The sequence below is a fragment of the Narcine bancroftii genome, chromosome 6 (genome assembly GCF_036971445.1).
Source record: "Narcine bancroftii isolate sNarBan1 chromosome 6, sNarBan1.hap1, whole genome shotgun sequence".
NCBI lineage: Eukaryota > Metazoa > Chordata > Chondrichthyes > Torpediniformes > Narcinidae > Narcine > Narcine bancroftii.
The window spans coordinates 187,431,269-187,448,772 of record NC_091474.1 but is presented as its reverse complement, the minus strand read 5'-3'; the positions used below and the strand labels follow the sequence as shown (position 1 = coordinate 187,448,772).

Below are 17,504 nucleotides of genomic sequence, written 5' to 3'. Positions count from 1 at the left end.
GTGGCACCAGGAATAATCCAGAGAGTACCACTTTGAACTCTCATTAGAAAATATTTTGCAGAGCCACGGAGAAAGGGCAGATGAATGGGACTGAATAGGCATCTCTGTAGGCATGGCTCAAATTGCCTTTTTCCATGCCAGAACAATGTTAAAATTCAAACTTTGATGAACAATTTACAGGCTAGACGTTAAAAAACAACTTACTAATTTTAGCAAGTGTTCATTTAACATATTTATATCCTCAGCAAAATCTAGATTCTTTCTCAATGTCCAAGATTAAACATGGTAAAGATTACGTTTTTCAATAGTTACTCTTTCTTACAGCACTTATCAAATTTTGGTGAACTGAGCCAGTTTCTAATTCCTTTGTTCCAACAGATTCATTTTACCATGGATTTACAACCCTTCTGGATCTCACATTTCACATTAAAGTGATCTGAGGATCTTTGTGGTTATCTTAAAGAGAAGCCCAAACTGATCCTCGCCACCAATTCTCAATGGCCTGACAAAACTTTGTCCTTACATTGAAAAATTTATTCAACTCCACCCACTTTTTGAAGATGAACATGACCTCAAATTAAACCTATTTTTGTGTTGAATATGTGGAATAGTCCCTGGTTCTCTCTTGTTTAGGTCCCCTCACTTATCCTTTATCTCTGGTACATTGATAACTGCATTGGTGCTGCTTCTTGCACACATGCAGAACTTTGCTATAAATCTTCCCCCTACTCTTACCTTCAATTCCTGTTTCTTCTCTTACCTTCCCTTTCTGAATCAGTTAATGTGTCAAATGGTTTCTTTGCAAATACTTTATTTAAAAATTTTTACAAACATCTATGATCAAATTCATCATAATACGATTCAAACAAAATAACAATCTAAAACTACACACATGATGGTATATAGCCCCCCCCGACCCAAAAATCCACCCTCCCTCCAAATGTCACCCCCACCTCAGAACAATCAGTATGAGAATAAAATATAGTTATATAGAAAGGAAAAAAAAAGAGATTGAACAGAGGAATACCTTTAAACATACCTACTTTACCAAAATCTTTTAAAACATTCTTGAGGAGATTTCTCATGGGCTCAGAGGTATAGGAAGCCCAACATTTCAAATTTAAACCTAATGTTTGAACATACAGGTGCCAAATTTGTAGAAACACAGCCTACTTATTTCTAAAATTATATGTAATTTTTTTTCTAAAGGGATACAACTTTGAATTTCTGCATTTGATCGTGCTATACTCAAAAGGGTATCTGATTTCCAAGAAACTGCAAAACATTTTCTTGCCACTGCTAATGCAATTTTAACAAACTCTAATTGGTATATTGACAATTTTAATTTAGGCCTTGTTCCTTCAATATTTCCTAATACCTGTAGAAATAAATCTGGATTTTGCAGAAATACGACATCTATAACTTGTTCCAAAATGTATGCTAATTCCAACCAAAAAGTTCTTACCTTAGAACAGGACCAAATTGAATGTAAAAGAGTTCCTGTTTCTTCACCACATCTGAAACTTTGATCTGATAAATATGACCTATTTAATTTTTGTGGTATAAGATATAACTGATGTAGGAAATTATACTGAACTAATCTATATCTTACATTAATAGTATTAGTCATGCAATTTCTACAAAAATCCACCGATCTTCGCTCATCAAATGTGACATTTAAATCCAGATCCCAGCCCTGTCTAGATTTATGAAATCCACACTTAGGAGTTCCTGATTGTAGTAAAGAATATATCAAAAGTAAATTTTTAACAATTCCTCTTCTGTTAAGATTTTCTATTTCACTACAGGCAGGCAGCAACATGGTTGGTCCTAACTTATCTCAAATATTCTCTCAGCTGAAAGTAACAAAAGAGAGTATTTTGGGTCATTCCACATTTACTTTTCAATTTTCAAACATCATTAATTGACCACTTACAAGGGAAGTCACGTGATGGAGTAGTGGCCGGTAAGAAAATACCAGCCCTCTCCAGAAAAGTTTAAAAAAAGTAAAGAAAAAGCAAAGCCACAAACACAAAAACCATAACAAATTAAAAATAAAAGTGTGGAGAAAATGGCAGCAAAGAAAGAAAAACCAAAAACAACGGGAAGAAAAGAAGAAGGAAAGACGACAGAAGAGAAAGGTGAAGGCCTTACCTGTACGAGGAGGCCCACCGTGGAGAGAGAAGCCCACTCCCTGAGGTCAGTGGAAACCCCGAACGAGGACTACAAAGATGGCTCACGGAGCCAAACAAAAGTGCGCAACCGCCCATGCGTGAGGCAATAACAACACTGACGGGAGGGGGGACCAGCTGAGGAGTAAATCTCCACAGCTGAAACAGACAAGTATAACACAACAGCAAGACTCCCAACAGGAAAACATAGAAAAGAATGGGAACAAGAAGGAAGAGAATAAAAAAATAAAATCAGAGAAACAACAGATGACCAACCCAGAGGAAGGAGACCAGCACCAAGACACCTTTAATAAAAATAATAAAAACAAAAATACCCAACAAAATAAAATAAACAACCCAACAAGAAGATCAGAAGAGACAGAAGTAAAGGACACAGATCCTGGAGTGGACTCAGAAGAAGAGGAGGGAGAACATCAAACTCTACACAGAGAAATGGAAGATGAAGGGAAGGGACAGTACATGGATAAAAAAATTTTTAAAGAATATATGGAAACATTAAAAGAAGGGCTGACACAAGAATTCAGTGAAATAAAAAGAAGAATAAAAGGTACAGAAGAAAAAGTGAATAGATTAGAGATGGTCATGACAGAAATAGGAAAAAGAGTAGAGAAGGTGGAAGAACGAGAAACGGCCATAGAAATTGAGGTAGATGACTTAAAAAAGAAATTGGAAGAATGTGATAAAAAAGTTAAAGAAACACAGGAGCTGTTAGCTCAGAAGATGGATATAATGGAAAATTATAATAGAAGAAACAATATAAAGATAGTAGGCCTTAAGGAAGATGAAGAAGGCAAAAATATGAAAAAATTTATAAAAGAATGGATCCCCAGAGTCCTAGGAAGACCAGAATTACAGGAAGAAATGGAAATAGAAAGGGCACACAGAACATTAGCTCCTAAACCACAGCCACAACAAAAACCAAGATCCATTCTAGTAAAATCCTAAAATATACCACAAGAGAAAATATATTGGAGAAGGTAATGGAAAAAAATAAGAGAAGACAAAAAACCACTGGAATACAAAGGTCAAAAAACATTTTTCTACCCAGACATAATTTTTGAACTCCTGAAGAAGAAGAAGGAGTTTAATGCAGCAAAAATGACCCTATGGAAACAAGGTTATAAATTTATGTTAAAATAGCCAGTGGTGCTTAAAATAGTTATCCCGGGGCAGCAAAGCAAACTGTTCTCGGATCCGGAAAAAGCACAAAAATTTACAGAACACCTACAAAACAAACAGAGAGATGAAGAGATGTAACAAGAACAAAAATGACAACAAACTATATATAAAGAAGAAGAATAAAGTATAAGTAAGAACTAAGAAGGGAAAGAAAGGGAAGAAAGGAAGTAAGGAGGGAATTAAGAGAGTGAGCTTTGTTATATGTGAAGATTAAAATCTTTTCTGAGGGGGCTGCATGGGGAAGAATAACAGTCATTGCGAAATCAATTGACGCTTGCGAGCGGATTCACAATCCAAATGGAGAGGGGAGATGTGTTTGCCCGACAAGGGTCAAAGGGCAACTCAGAGAGGGGAGGGACTATTGGGGTTAAAGGAATTTTAGATATGGGAATAGTGGAAATATTTTATGTTTTAGAAATGTTGTCTTACAATGTGTTAAAAAAAAACATAAATGGATAAGAAGGTAAGGTGGTGATGAGGAAACGGAAAGGAAAGATAAACAAAGTATGAAATGGCCATGTTGAACTATATGACTATAAATATTAATGGAATACATAACCAAATCAAAAAGAAGAAGCTGTTAAATTTACTGAAGAAAGAAAAAATTGATATAGCATTCGTGCAAGAAACACATCTAACTGAAGTGGAACACAAGAAATTAAAGAGAGATTGGATAGGGCATGTAACAGCAGCATCATATAATTCAAAAGCCAGAGGAGTAGCTATATTAATCAATAAAAATGTACCAATCAAAATAGAAGAGGAAATAATAGATCCAGCAGGGAGGTATGTAATGATAAAATATCAGATATATTCAGAATTTTGGAATTTACTCAATGTATACGCACCTAATGAAGAAGATCAAAAATTTATGCAAGATATATTTTTGAAGATTGCAGATACACAAGGGACTATACCAAGAGGAAGGGATTTTAACCTTAATTTGGACTCAAACATGGATAAAACTAGAAAAAGGACTAACAGAAACAACAAAGTAACCAAATTTATAATTAAATCGATGCAGGAAATGCAACTTTTGGATATGTGGAGGAAACAACACCCAAAGGAAAAGGAATATTCATATTATTTGGGTTGACATAAAACATACTCAAGGATAAACCTATTCCTGTTATCAGCCCACATTCAAGGAAGAGTTAAGAAAAAGGAATATAAAGCTAGATTGTTATCGGATCACTCACCCCTATTATTGGCAATAGAGCTGGAGAACATCCCACCGAGAATGTATAGATGGAGATTAAACTCCATGTTACTTAAAAGGCAGGATTTTAGAGAATTCATTGAGCGACTAATTTAAATGTACTTTGAAAAAAATACGGAATCAGTGAAAAATAAATTTATACTATGGGACGCAATGAAAGCATTCATCAGAGGACAGATAATAAGTTATGTAACTAAGTTGAAGAAGGACTACAATCGAGAAATAGAACAGTTGGAAAGGGAAATAACAAATACAGAAAAAGAATTAGCAATAAAGGAAGATACAACTAAAAGAAGAGAATTGACAGACAAAAAAATAAAATATGAAACACTACAAACATATAAGGTGGAGAAGAACATAATGAAGATAATACAGAATTATTATGAGCTAGGAGAAAAATCGCACAAAATACTAGCATGGCAGCTTAAGAAAGAACAAACTAAAAGAATGGTATTGGCATCAAGGAAAAAGGACAAACAAATTACATATAACCCAACGGAGATCAATGAAAACTTCAAGGAATTCTACGAACAACTATATCAAACTGAAAACGAAAGGAAAGAAGACAAAATAGATGAATTTCTAACTAAAATTGAACTAGCAAAATTGCAAACAGAGGAGCAAAATAAATTAATAAAACCATTTGAAATAGAAGAAATACAGGAGATATTAAAAAAACTACCGAACAATAAAACACCGGGAGAGGATGGACTCCCAATAGAATTTTATAAAACATTTAAAGACTTATTAATTCCTCCTCTCCTGGAAGTAATGAACCAGATTGAAAAAAAATACAAAATATACCAGATTCATGCAAAAGAGCAATAATTATAGTAATACCAAAGACGGGGAAAGGTCCACTGGCACCAGCATCGGAAAGACCAATATCTCTACTTAACACAGATTATAAGATAATAGCTAAACTATTAGCAAACGGATTGGCCGACTGTGTATCAAAAATAGTAAAACTAGACCAAACTGGATTTATTAAAAAAAGACGAACAATGGACAATATCTGTAAATTCATTAACTTAATCCATGCAGTACAAGGAAACAAAACTCCAACAGTGGTGGTTGCTTTAAACACAGAGAAAGCCTTTGAAGAGTAGAATGGAATTATTTATTCAAAGTACTACAAAAATTCAACCTACCAGAGAAATAAAGCATTATATAAGGGACCATTGGCAAAAGTGACAGTAAATGGATATATATCAAACCAGTTTAAATTAAGCAGATCAACAAGGCAGGAATGTCCACTATCTCCCTCACTGTTCGCGTTAGCTATAGAACCACTAGCAGAACTGATAAGTACAGAAAATAAAATAAGAGGGATAAAAAAAGAGAAGGAATATAAAATCAGTCTATTTGCAGATGATGTTATAATATACTTAACAGAATCAGAAATATCAATAAAAGAATTACATAAGAAATTGAATATGGAAAAGTATCGGGGTACAAGATCAATGCAAATAAAAATGAAGCAATGCCAATAAATAATGCAGATTTCACAAAGTTTAAGAAAGAATCACCATTTAGATGGCAAACACAAGCAATTCAATACCTAGGTATACAACTAAATAATAATCTCAACCATCTATACAAACTAAATTATCAGCCATTAATGAAAAAAATTACAAGACGACTTAGAGCACTGGAAAAACTTACCACTAACACTGATAGGAAGTATAAACTGTATTAAAATGAACATCTTCCCAAGGATACAATACCTATTTCAATCATTACCAATTCACCTAACAGCGAAATTCTTCAAGGAGCTAAAGAAAATAATAAGGAAATTCTTATGGAAAGGGGGGAAACTGAGGATAGCACTAGATAAATTAACAGAATGGTACAAACAAGGAGGCTTACAACTACCAAACTTTAAGAATTATGATAGAGCAGCACAATTAAGATACCTATCAGATTTTTATCAAACAAGGGAAAAACCAGATTGGACCAGATTAGAACTATATAAAATAGGGGAGAAGATACCTGAACATATACTATATAAGTGGGATGAAAAATTGGTGCAACATAGGAATTCACCTGTATTGCACCATCTGCTCAACATTTGGAAGAAGATTCACATAGAAAGGAATAAAATAAATGATCAATTACCAAAATTAATATTGACACAAAATCAACTAATCCCTTTCACAAGTGACAACCTTTCCTTCAGAGAATGGGAGAGAAAAGGGATCAAAAGAATAAAAAATTGTTTTTTGGGAAATAAATTATTATCTTTTGAACAAATGAAGGACAAATATAATATAACTCACGATACAATGTTTGCATACCACCAACTGAAAACCTACTTGAAGGACAAATTGGGAAACAGTCTGGGGTTACCAGAAGGAAGCAATTTTGAACATGTGATTACAGACACAATGAAAATTTAAAAATTTATAACAAACATGTACATTAAACTGCAAGAAAAGGAGAACGAGGAAACAAACTGTAAACCTAAACAAAAATGGGAACAAGATCTAAACATAAAGATAAAGAATGAAACATGGGAAAAGCTATGCTCCGGAACTATAATAACTATAATAAACACGAGGTTATGAATGATACAATATAATTGGTAACACAGGCTATACATCACACCCCAAAAGTTAAATAAATGGGATCCAACAGTATCAGACAGATGTTTTTGCTGTAAAAATGAAATGGGTACAACAATACATGCAATTTGGGCATGTGAGAATGTGAAAAAATTTTGGGAAGATCTAAACCAGATATTAAATAAAATCACAAAAAGCAATATACCAAAAAACCCAGAGATCTTCCTTCTAAGTAATATAAGGAATAGAGAATTTGGACTTGATTTGGATTGAGCACAAAAAAGATTTATTATGATAGCCTTAGCTGTAGCAAAAAAATGTATTATGTCAACCTGGAAATTAGAAGACAACTTGAGAATACTGCAATGGTACATAGAAATAAATAAATGTATTCCATTAGAAAAAATAACATATAATTTAAGAAATAACATCACAATATTCAAACAAATATGGGAACCATACATGAAACACAATAAAGAAATCCTACCATGGACCTCCACCACCTCAAATGACAGAAGGAGAAGACAATGAAATGAACTGATTCAATATGTAAAAGTAAAAGACAAAAATTTCTTGTTTATTTTTATTAAGTGACGACATTGTTTAAATGGTTTAAAAGTATCATATAGATTGAACTTTAAATAAATGGGAAGGGGGGTGAGGGAGGGAGGGAAGGGAGGGGTGGAAAAAGGGGAGAAAATGACACTGTATATATTGAAAAGAAAAATGTCTATATATTTTGGTCAGTATGGTTCATAGTGTGAAAAATTTTTAAAATTTTAAAAAAATTGACCACTTACATAACAATCTTCAACATTTATAATCCCCTTACAAAACCAAATGTCTAAAAATTTATTGTCTTTTGAAAAAGATGTTTGGGTCAGGGGCATCTTTTGTGATATATACCCTCTTACACCAATTTCATCATTTATTTTATTGTACATATTAATCAGATGTTTCAACAATGGTGTTTCTTTTTCTCCAATCACCAATCTTGCATTCCATTTATATATTATTTTTTCTGATTTTCTCTCTCCAATTTTTCTCTTTCAAAAAGATTTAAGAAACTTCATTTGTGCCACAAAATAATAATTTTTGAAATTAGGAAGTTGAAAGCCTCTGATAACCTCTCTATAGAGACTCTTGACATTTTACCTTTCCAGAGGAATTTTCTTATATGTTTATTCAGTTCTTGAAAAAATTTTTTTGAGGTATTCAAATAAGCAAAGTTTGGAAAAGATTCTGTATTCTTGTGAATATATTCATCTTAATATAATGAACTTTACCTATTGGAGTTAGAGGCAAATTAATCCATTTTAAAAAATCTTCCTCAACTTTTTAAAGTAACAATAAATATTTCAATTTTATAAATTCTTCAAATGATTATCTCCAGGAATCCCTAAGTATTTAATACCATCCTTCGGCCATTTAAACTGAGTATCCCTTTGGCATTGATCTCCTTCCGATAATGGCACAATTTCACTTTTATCCCAATTTATTTTATATCCTGAAATTTTCCAATACCCTTCCAATTTAATATATAATTTTTGTAAAGAAGTTTTAGATTCAGTCAAATAGATCAAAACATCATCCGCAAATAAACAAATTTCATGTTCTTCTTGTCCAATTCTAAAACCATTGATTTCCAAATCACTGCAAATTGCTTCTACAAGCGGTTCAATTGCTAAAATAAACAATGCTGGAGATAAGGGACATCCTTGACCACTTGACCTTGCTAACTGAAATGGTGCAGGTACTTGCCCATTAGTTACTACTTTAGCTTTAGAATCATTATACAGTACCTTAATCCAATTTTAAAAAAAGGCAATTCAAATCCAAATTTATCCAACAACTTAAACAAAAAAATCCCATTCCAGTATATCAAATGTTTTTTTTGCATCTAGAGCCATTACAACACTTAAATCTCCCCTTTTTTTGCTAAATGAATTATACTAGCCACTTCTACCCACATTCTCAGGTGACTGTCTCTTTTTCACAAAACCTGTCTGATCTGTATTTATTAATTTAGGTAACAATTTAGGAATTCTATTCACCAACATTTTTGCAAAAATTTTAAAATTACATTTAATAACTAAATGGGTATATAGAATGATTATTTAATTATTGCCATCGAAAATATTTCTGGGGAGCCTTACATTAAATACAATAGCGAAAACCTACCGGGGACAAACATTACCTAAGTTGATGGAAGGAGAAGGAAAGAAAAGAATGGACTCAGTAGAATTTCTGGTGTATTTTTGTTGAATGACAACATTGTCTGACGGGTTTAATGCAACCTAGATTGTATACCTAAAATGGATGAGGGGGGGGGGGTGGGGGGGTGGCTTGGGAGGAGGGAGGGGGGGGAGAAAAAGTCACTGTATATGTGTGAAAAAGAAAAAGTGTATATCATGGCTAATGTGATTTATAGTGTGAAAAATAAAAAATTAAAAAAAAAATAAAATAAAAATTTCTGGGGGAGTATGTGTTTCCAAAGCCTGTTCTAATACTTTCATAAAAATAGAGATTAATAAATCTTTAAATTCTTTATAAAATTCAGGTAGAAATTCATCCTCTCAGAGGGATTTATTATTTTGTATTGAACTCAAGGCTTCCTTTACTTCTAACTGAGTAGAGGGAGCACTTAACTCAGTTTGCTCCTCCAAACTTAATCTAGACAAAGTCAACTGTGATAGATATCTATTTTATTTTCATCTTTCAACTCAGTCAAATGATGTGTCAAATATCCATGTCAAGCCTAGACTCCCACAGCTATCTCAGCAACACTTCCTCCTACTGTCTCCTCTCAGGACTCCATTCTCTTCTTCTAGTTCAACTCTCTATGTTGCATTTGCACTGAAGCTGAGAGTTTGCACACATGTGCCATTAGAGATATTGTAGCCGACTGCTACAAAGAAACACACACTCGCAGTGTGAGAGGTTATGCTCTCTGAGATTTATTGAGGCTGGAAAGGCTCCTTTTATGCAGTTGTACTGGGCCTCAGGAAGTTGAGGATAGCCTCCACCTTGCTGGGTAATGGTGTGGCCCTACATTTGGTAATCCTGTGGCCCAGGAAATCAATCGTGCTCAGCCTGAACTGGCATTTAGCCAGGTTGATAGTTAGGGCAAAATCATGTAGGCAATTGTAGAGGCTTCGGAGGTATTCTAGATGTTGCTGCTGGGTACTGCTTGCCACCAGGATATCATCTAAGTAGATGAAGGTTCCATCCAGATCTTGGCCCACCGCATCCATCAGTCGCTGGAAGGTCTGTGCCACGTTCTTGAGCCCAAATGGCACCCTCAGGAACTCAAACAGCCCAAATGGAGTGATGATGGCCATCTTGGGGATATTGTCAGGGTGCACCACAAAATTGGTGGTACCCTCACACTGTCCACTTTGGATAAGATAGTCGCTCCGTGAAGGTTTGCTGCCATGTCCTGGTTATGAGGCATGGGGTAACGATCTGGAGTGCTGGCCTCATTAAGCCAACGCTCTCCAGCCCCCAGGTGCTTTAGGCACCATATGCATGGGAGAAGCCCATGGACTGTTCATCTGCCGAACAATGCCAAACTCCTCAAGCTTGTGGAACTCATCCTTGGCCAGTTGGAGCATCTCTGGGGGAAGTCGTTTCGCCTTTGCATAGAGAAGTGGACCCTTGGTAAGGATGTGATACCATGTTGAGGCACCTCCACCATGAACTGAGGGGCAAGGATTGCCGGGAACTCAGCCAGCACCTTGGAGAACTCATCGTCTGAGCTGTGGATGGACTCAAGGTGCAGTGCCGGGAGCCCAGCACCCCTCAGTGTGAAGGTTTGGAATGTCTCCGTGGGCACGTCTCTTGCCCTTGAGGTCTACTGGGCTGTGGGCCCACAGGAAGTCTGCTTCAAGGAGTGGCTGTTCCACTGCAGCCAGCATGAACTCCCACGAGAAGTGACTGTCTCTGAACTGCAGCTCAGCCCTACATATGCCATAGTTCCACATACTGATGTTCTTGGCAGCCCTCAACATGAAGCCCACTTTCCTGCATCTCGTGTCCAAAGCTGTCGGGGGCATTCACTCCTGTATCCACCAAGAATCGTCTACTGGAAAGGCGATCCCATATGTACAGGAGGCTCTCTCAATGGCCAGCCGCCATGGCCATCAGCGACGGCTGGTCTTGTCGTTTCCCTGGAACTCGCAAGTTGACTGACATCGGCGGGGCACTCCTTTCCAGGGCCTGCCTTGGTCTGGTTGCGAGACTTCATGATGAGCCCCATGGTAGCTGAGCATTTCTGTTTCTGCTTCAACAGAATATCTGCCTGTGCTGCAAATTTCCGGGGATCTCTAATATCCGTGTCAGCCAGGAGCAGTTGGATGTCCTTGGGCAGTTGTTCCAACAACACCTTCTTGAACATGATGCAGGGCTCATGGTCTCCCAGGTGGGCCAGCAACTCATTCATGAGCACTGACGGGGATCTGTCCCCAGCCCATCCAAGTGGAGCAACCATGCCCCTCACTCTCACTGCGAGAGCCCAAAGGTCTCAGTTAATAGCTCTTTGAAGGCAGTGTAAGTGCCTTCCGATGGTGGCCTGTGGATGAAGTTGGCCACTCTGTCTGCAATCTCTGGATCCATGGCAGACTTAGATGTGATGCCCCGAATCTGGAACTGAGCCTCAATCTGGTCGAACCACACACTGAGTTGAATTGTCCTGAAGGTCGGGAGCTTGAGGCTGACTGCGCTGATCGCTGCTTCACTATCCATCGCTAGGTTTAGATGCTGAGGGTCCATGAGGGTCACCAATTGTTATAAAGAAACACACACATTCAAAGTGTGGGAGGTTAAGTTCTGAGATTTATTGAGGCTGGAAAGGCTCCTTTCATACATTTGTTTGATTGGCGGACATCAGTTTCATGAATAACAATAGAAGGCGGGAGCATTCTTGCAAGTGAATACCCTCCTTCCCCAACCTGTTATTGATCTGTTAGCTGGGAAGCTTGGCCAGTGCCATTTGTACTGCTCCAGTTTTCAACCGCGCCAGTTCGCTGTGTTAAGGGTCGTGTTACAGTTTGTTATGCTGTTTACAACCATGCACCACACTACGTGCCGGCTTGATCTCCACTGTGGTGGGCTGCCACAGTATCTTCTTTCTTCCTGAATTGTAGCTTCTTGTCTCCCATAAATGATTGCGTCTCATCTATTTTCTACTTCTGCTTTCAGTCACTCTCTTTTAAATTCTTTAATTTAATTTTTAAAAAATTTAGACGTACAATACGCTAAAAGGCCATTTCGGCCCATGAGTCCATGCCACCTAATTTACACCCCATTAACCTACACCCCCAGTATGTTTTGAATGGTGGGAGGAAACCGGAGCCCCTGGAGAAAACCCACACAGATATGGGGAGAATGTACAAACTCCTTGTAGACAGCAAGGGATTCAAGCCCCCGTCCTGTCCTGATCACTGGCACTGTAAAGGTTTTGCACTAACGGCTGCGGCAACTGTGCCGCCCTTGATCTGGCCTTAGTGACAGACCATGGACAGAATACCCCTAGCGCTCATCTTCCATTCCACCACCCCTTACATTGTATGGACATCTTTTGCAATTTCACAGTGTTCAATGAAATTCTACTACCACCTACCATCACACACATATTCTCCTCCCCTTTCAGCATTTGAAAATAACCACTCCCTACGTGGTCGATATTTTGGTTTCCTCAATCACTCTCCTTCTTACAGCACTTTCCCATACAACTGCAGGAGGTGTCACACCTTCCTTCTCACAAGACCTTCCAAGTGAAGCACTGATTCTTTTGCTCTTCCTCCAATCTAGTGCACAGAATTCAATCTTCACGGTGATTTTCTTCCTGAGAGAGAAACCAAATTTTACATGCATGGCTTGTTTGTGAATCACTTGGATTCAGAGTTCTTATTTGCCTACCACATTAATTCTGCATCCCACTCCTTCTTTCTGTCTTTGGCCTGCTGCACTGTTAGAATGAGGTTCAATGGAAGCTTGAGGAATAACACTTCATCTTTTGTCTGGGCACACTGCAGAATTCAGTTCTTACGGTTGTGTTTGGTGAGCTGTGCAGCGAACAGAAGCTGTGAGTGTGTTGAACCAACCAACTGACTTTACTGGAACCCTCCGAGAGCTTATCAGAACCACTCCCATGATCCTTTTCAGCCCCTCTCACCGGGATCATTTTGATGTCAGCCCAGTGTGAGCCTGCACTTCCATGACCCAGCTCACTTGTAGATCAGTACAGCCCATGATATTACCAGCCTCCCTCTCTCCCCTCTCCCCGAACCGGTGTTCGAAGGTGCTTTGTAAACAGTTTGTATGTTTAAGAGGTTGACCTCTCTGCCACGGATCTGGAACAGTTACTGACTGAATGGTTGAGGTCAAGGTGTGCTGATTTGAGGAAGTTGGCTATGAATATTTGGTGGCTACCCACAATGTCCAAAAGGCACATTAGCAGTGCCATAGGTGTTTCTTCCTGGCTACGAGCCGCTGGCACAAGGTCTCCCGGGTCGGTCAGCGCAGTGTCATAGACAAGCTCAGTGGAGGACGTGACCATCATCATTCGGTGCTGTGTGGATGCCGAGGAGCACCCAAGGCAGCTTGTCCACCCAATCCGGGCCTCGGTGCGGCACCATGAGGGCCATCTTCAAATACCTATGCAAACTTTCTGCCAGTTAAACTGTGGGTGGTAGATAGTGGCGTGGTGTAACTGGATCTCTAAGAGATGTGCCAGTGCTGCCCAAAGGCCAGACATGAACTGTGCCCCCTGTCCGACATAATATTGGAAGGAAGGCTGAAACAGGTATCCAGATGACGATGAGGGCCCTGGCGCAAGATATTGTGGAAATATCCAAGAGCAGGACAGCTTCCAGTCATCCAGTGAACCTGTCCACCATTGTGAACAGGTACATGGCTCCTCTGGAAACCGGCTGTAGCCTGACGATGTCCATGTGGACATGGTCAAATTATCTGTATGTTGTGTTGATGGGAAGGTCTGAAGGGGGGGGGGGGGTTCCATGTGGCTCTGCACCTTGGATGTCTGACAGTGCAGGTAAGTTCTGGCCCAATGGTCAATGTCTACGCAGGACATGCCACATGAATCTGCCTGCAACCAGTTGAGTTGTCACCTGGTTGGATGGGTGGACCAAGACACACTTCCTGTGGTGGGAATGATGGGCCTAGGTTGGCCGATGAACACATCACAGAGAAGGGTGGCTTCGGATGGCCTGACATGCACGTCTTCCAGCTGTACCCCTGAGAGTGCAGTGCGGTAAGCTGGTATCTCGCCATTCTGCTGCTGGGCCACTGTGTGCGCTGTATAGTCAATTCCGGGGGACAATGGGTGCACAGACAGGATGGACGTTCAGGACAGAGCATCGGCCATGAGGCTGTTTTTGCTGGAAATGTGCCTAATAGCCATCATCTATTCTGAGATATGAGAGGTGACGCTGCTACCTTGCCAACCATGGGTTTGACAACTTGGCGAAGGCAAAAGTAAGGGGCTTGTGATTGGCGAAGACCATGAAATCCCACCCTTCAAGGAAATAGCAGAAATGGCGTATAGCGAGGTAGAGGGCTAGCAACTCCCTGTCGAACACACTATACTTCTGCTCTGGAGGCCACAGGTATCTGGTGAAGAAAGCTAGTGGTCTTCAATGTCCATCAGTCAGCTGGTCCAGGACACTGCCAATGGTCATGTTGGATGCATCAACTGTGATGATGGTGGGCACATCAACACACAGATGCACTAAAGGGTAGCGTTGGCCAGAGCGTCTTTGCCCTGGTCGAAAGCTGTTGTAGACTCTGCGTCGCAGCCGAGTTCTTTGGTCTGACCGGACAGCAGCTTTAAAAGAGGTCACATGATTCTGGCAGCTGATGGCAGGAACCGATGGTGGAAGTTGACCATCCCAATGAACTCCTGCAAACTTTTGACTGTAGTTGGCTTGGCGAACTTACGAATGCTCTTAACCTTGTTAGGTCTGCTTTGTTCATGAATGAGTGAGACAAACACCAGGCTGAGTCGAAATCAGGGTTCTTTGTTCTTTATTACCGGATTGTAACACTTGCGACTAACAAAGTTAGTCGGAGAATGCATTCTGCCGTTATCAGCAAAATGGTGATTTTTTATACCCTTGGATACATGCTTAGAACATCATCATATCATTACTTGTCCAATGACTAAAACTGTTGCTATCCTTTCCCTGCTAGCTTCCTGCCTCTCAATCCATCAATGTCTCTCTTATCTTGTAAGTACAAGGATGCATTCTGTTACTCCTTAGTACTGGGTGACTCCTTCTCCGGTCCCATCTCATGATGTTTTACCTAACAGGAGTACAAGGACACCTCCCCTTCTTGTTACTGCCCTGTACAGGGTAACTCCCTACACATTCCCATCTCATGATGTTTTACCTTACAACCTTTGAAAGAAGAGGAACTGCCCCGTGTCAATCTATACGGTGCCCAAGGAAGTCAATGGCCATCAGGCCAAACTGACATTTCATTGGGTTGATGGCCAGGCTGTAGTCGCTGGCAGAGCAACTACACGTGTGTTAGGTGCCCTTGTCACGAACAACTGGCGACGAGGATGTCATCTAGGTAGATAAAAATGAAATCCCGGACATGCTCCACCAAGTCCATGAATCTCTGGAAAGTCTGCGACCGTTTTTGAGGCTGAATGGCATGTGGAGGAACTCTAAAAGACCAAACAGAGTGATGAGGGCTGACCTGGGGATGTTGCTGGGATATACGGGGATCTGGTGGTACCCTCGGACCAGGTGAATTTTTTAGAAGATCCTTGCTCTGTGTAGATTAACCGTGAAGTCCCAAATGTGGAGAATAGGGTACCAGTTGGCTTTCATGTCGCCATTGAGCCAGCGGTAGTCCCCACAAGGTCTCCATCCCCCAGAAGACTTCGGTACCATTAAGAGGAAAGGCCCATGGGCTGTCCGAGCGCCGAAAGTTTCCCATTTCCTCCATCTTCCTGATTTCTTCCTCAGCGAGCTGCAGCTTGTCAGGTGGAAGCCTCCGTGTTCGGGCATGTAGTGGCAGTCCTTGTGTGGGAATGTGATGTTTTGGGACCATGGTGGAGAACTGTGGCATTATAATGGCCTGGAATACTGCCAGGATTCTGGCAAACTCATTGCCTGATAAGGTTACAGAGTTGACGTGGGGGCTGGGAACTTGGCTGGTAGGCCCTGGAATTGACTAGACACCACACTTTCAGATCCACAGGAGGCAGTGGGCTTGAAGGAAGTTTGCATCCAGTAGGGACTGAGACACATCAGCCAAAGTGAAAGTCTAGGTAAAATGGCAAGAACCGAACTTGTGAGTATGCTGCTATTATTGGCTGCGGTGAAGGACAGTCTCGACTTCCTGGCATGAGTTTCTTAGTTCAAGGGGGGCAAGATGCTGACCTCCACCCCTGTGTGCACGAGGAAACGCCGCCCTGAGTGCTGGTCCCATAGATAAAGGGGGCTGTCTCAGCAGTTGACCATCTTAGCCATCAGAGACCACCAGCCTGGCGTTTCCTGGATGGCAGTTGTGGGCTCCAGAACCCCATTTCTGATGGTAAAAACACCATTGCTCTGTTTGAGTCTCCACCTGCTGCGGCTGTCACTGGCCTCCTCAGTGGAGTCGGAGAGAGATGAGTCGCTGAGCATGATGTAGCAACTAGGCCAATGGATGTCCTGCTATATTGCTTGGCATTCCACAGGATATCTGCACAGGCTGCTAACTTGCAACGTTCACTGAAGTCATCATCTGTGAGGAGAAGGTGGATGTCTCCTGACACCAGTTTGAGAAATATCTGCTCGAACAGTAAGCAGGGCCCATGGCCATCCATTAACGCCAGCATATTGTTCATAAGGGTGGACGGCATGTGTTTGTGGCAGGAAAGGCCAAAGGTGCAGATAAGGAGCACCTTAATTGACTCATACTTGTCGGCGGCTGGCGGCTGATGTAAGAAGTTGATGATTCATCCGGCAGTTTCCTGTTCAAGGGAACTGACCACATAGTAATATTTTGTGGGCTCTGTGGTGATCTGCCTGACACAAAACTGGGTATCAGCCTGTTTGAACCAAACAAGCGGCTGTGAGGTCCAAAAGGTTGATAGCTTCAGCGAAAGTGTTCTGTGTGCTCATGTCATTCATCATAGGGTCCAAAATGCTGTTTTGGACCGTTGGGGTCACCACTGTGATTGTTGTACTGTGCAGTGAATGAAAGAAAAAACCCCACAGAAGCTGTGAGTGAGTTGAACCAACCAAATGACTTTACTGGAACTCTCCGAGAGCTTATCTGCACCACTCCCATAATCCTTTTCAGTCTCTCCCAACCGGGACCATTGTGATG

General features: G+C 40.2%; 1 long non-coding RNA gene across 1 annotated transcript in view; it reads right to left on the bottom strand.

Moving 5' to 3' along the window:
• The window catches only part of LOC138736866 (uncharacterized), a 129,963-nt gene that overhangs the window by 54,484 nt on the left and 57,975 nt on the right, over nt 1-17,504 (bottom strand). The gene's annotated exons all lie outside the window — the stretch shown is intronic.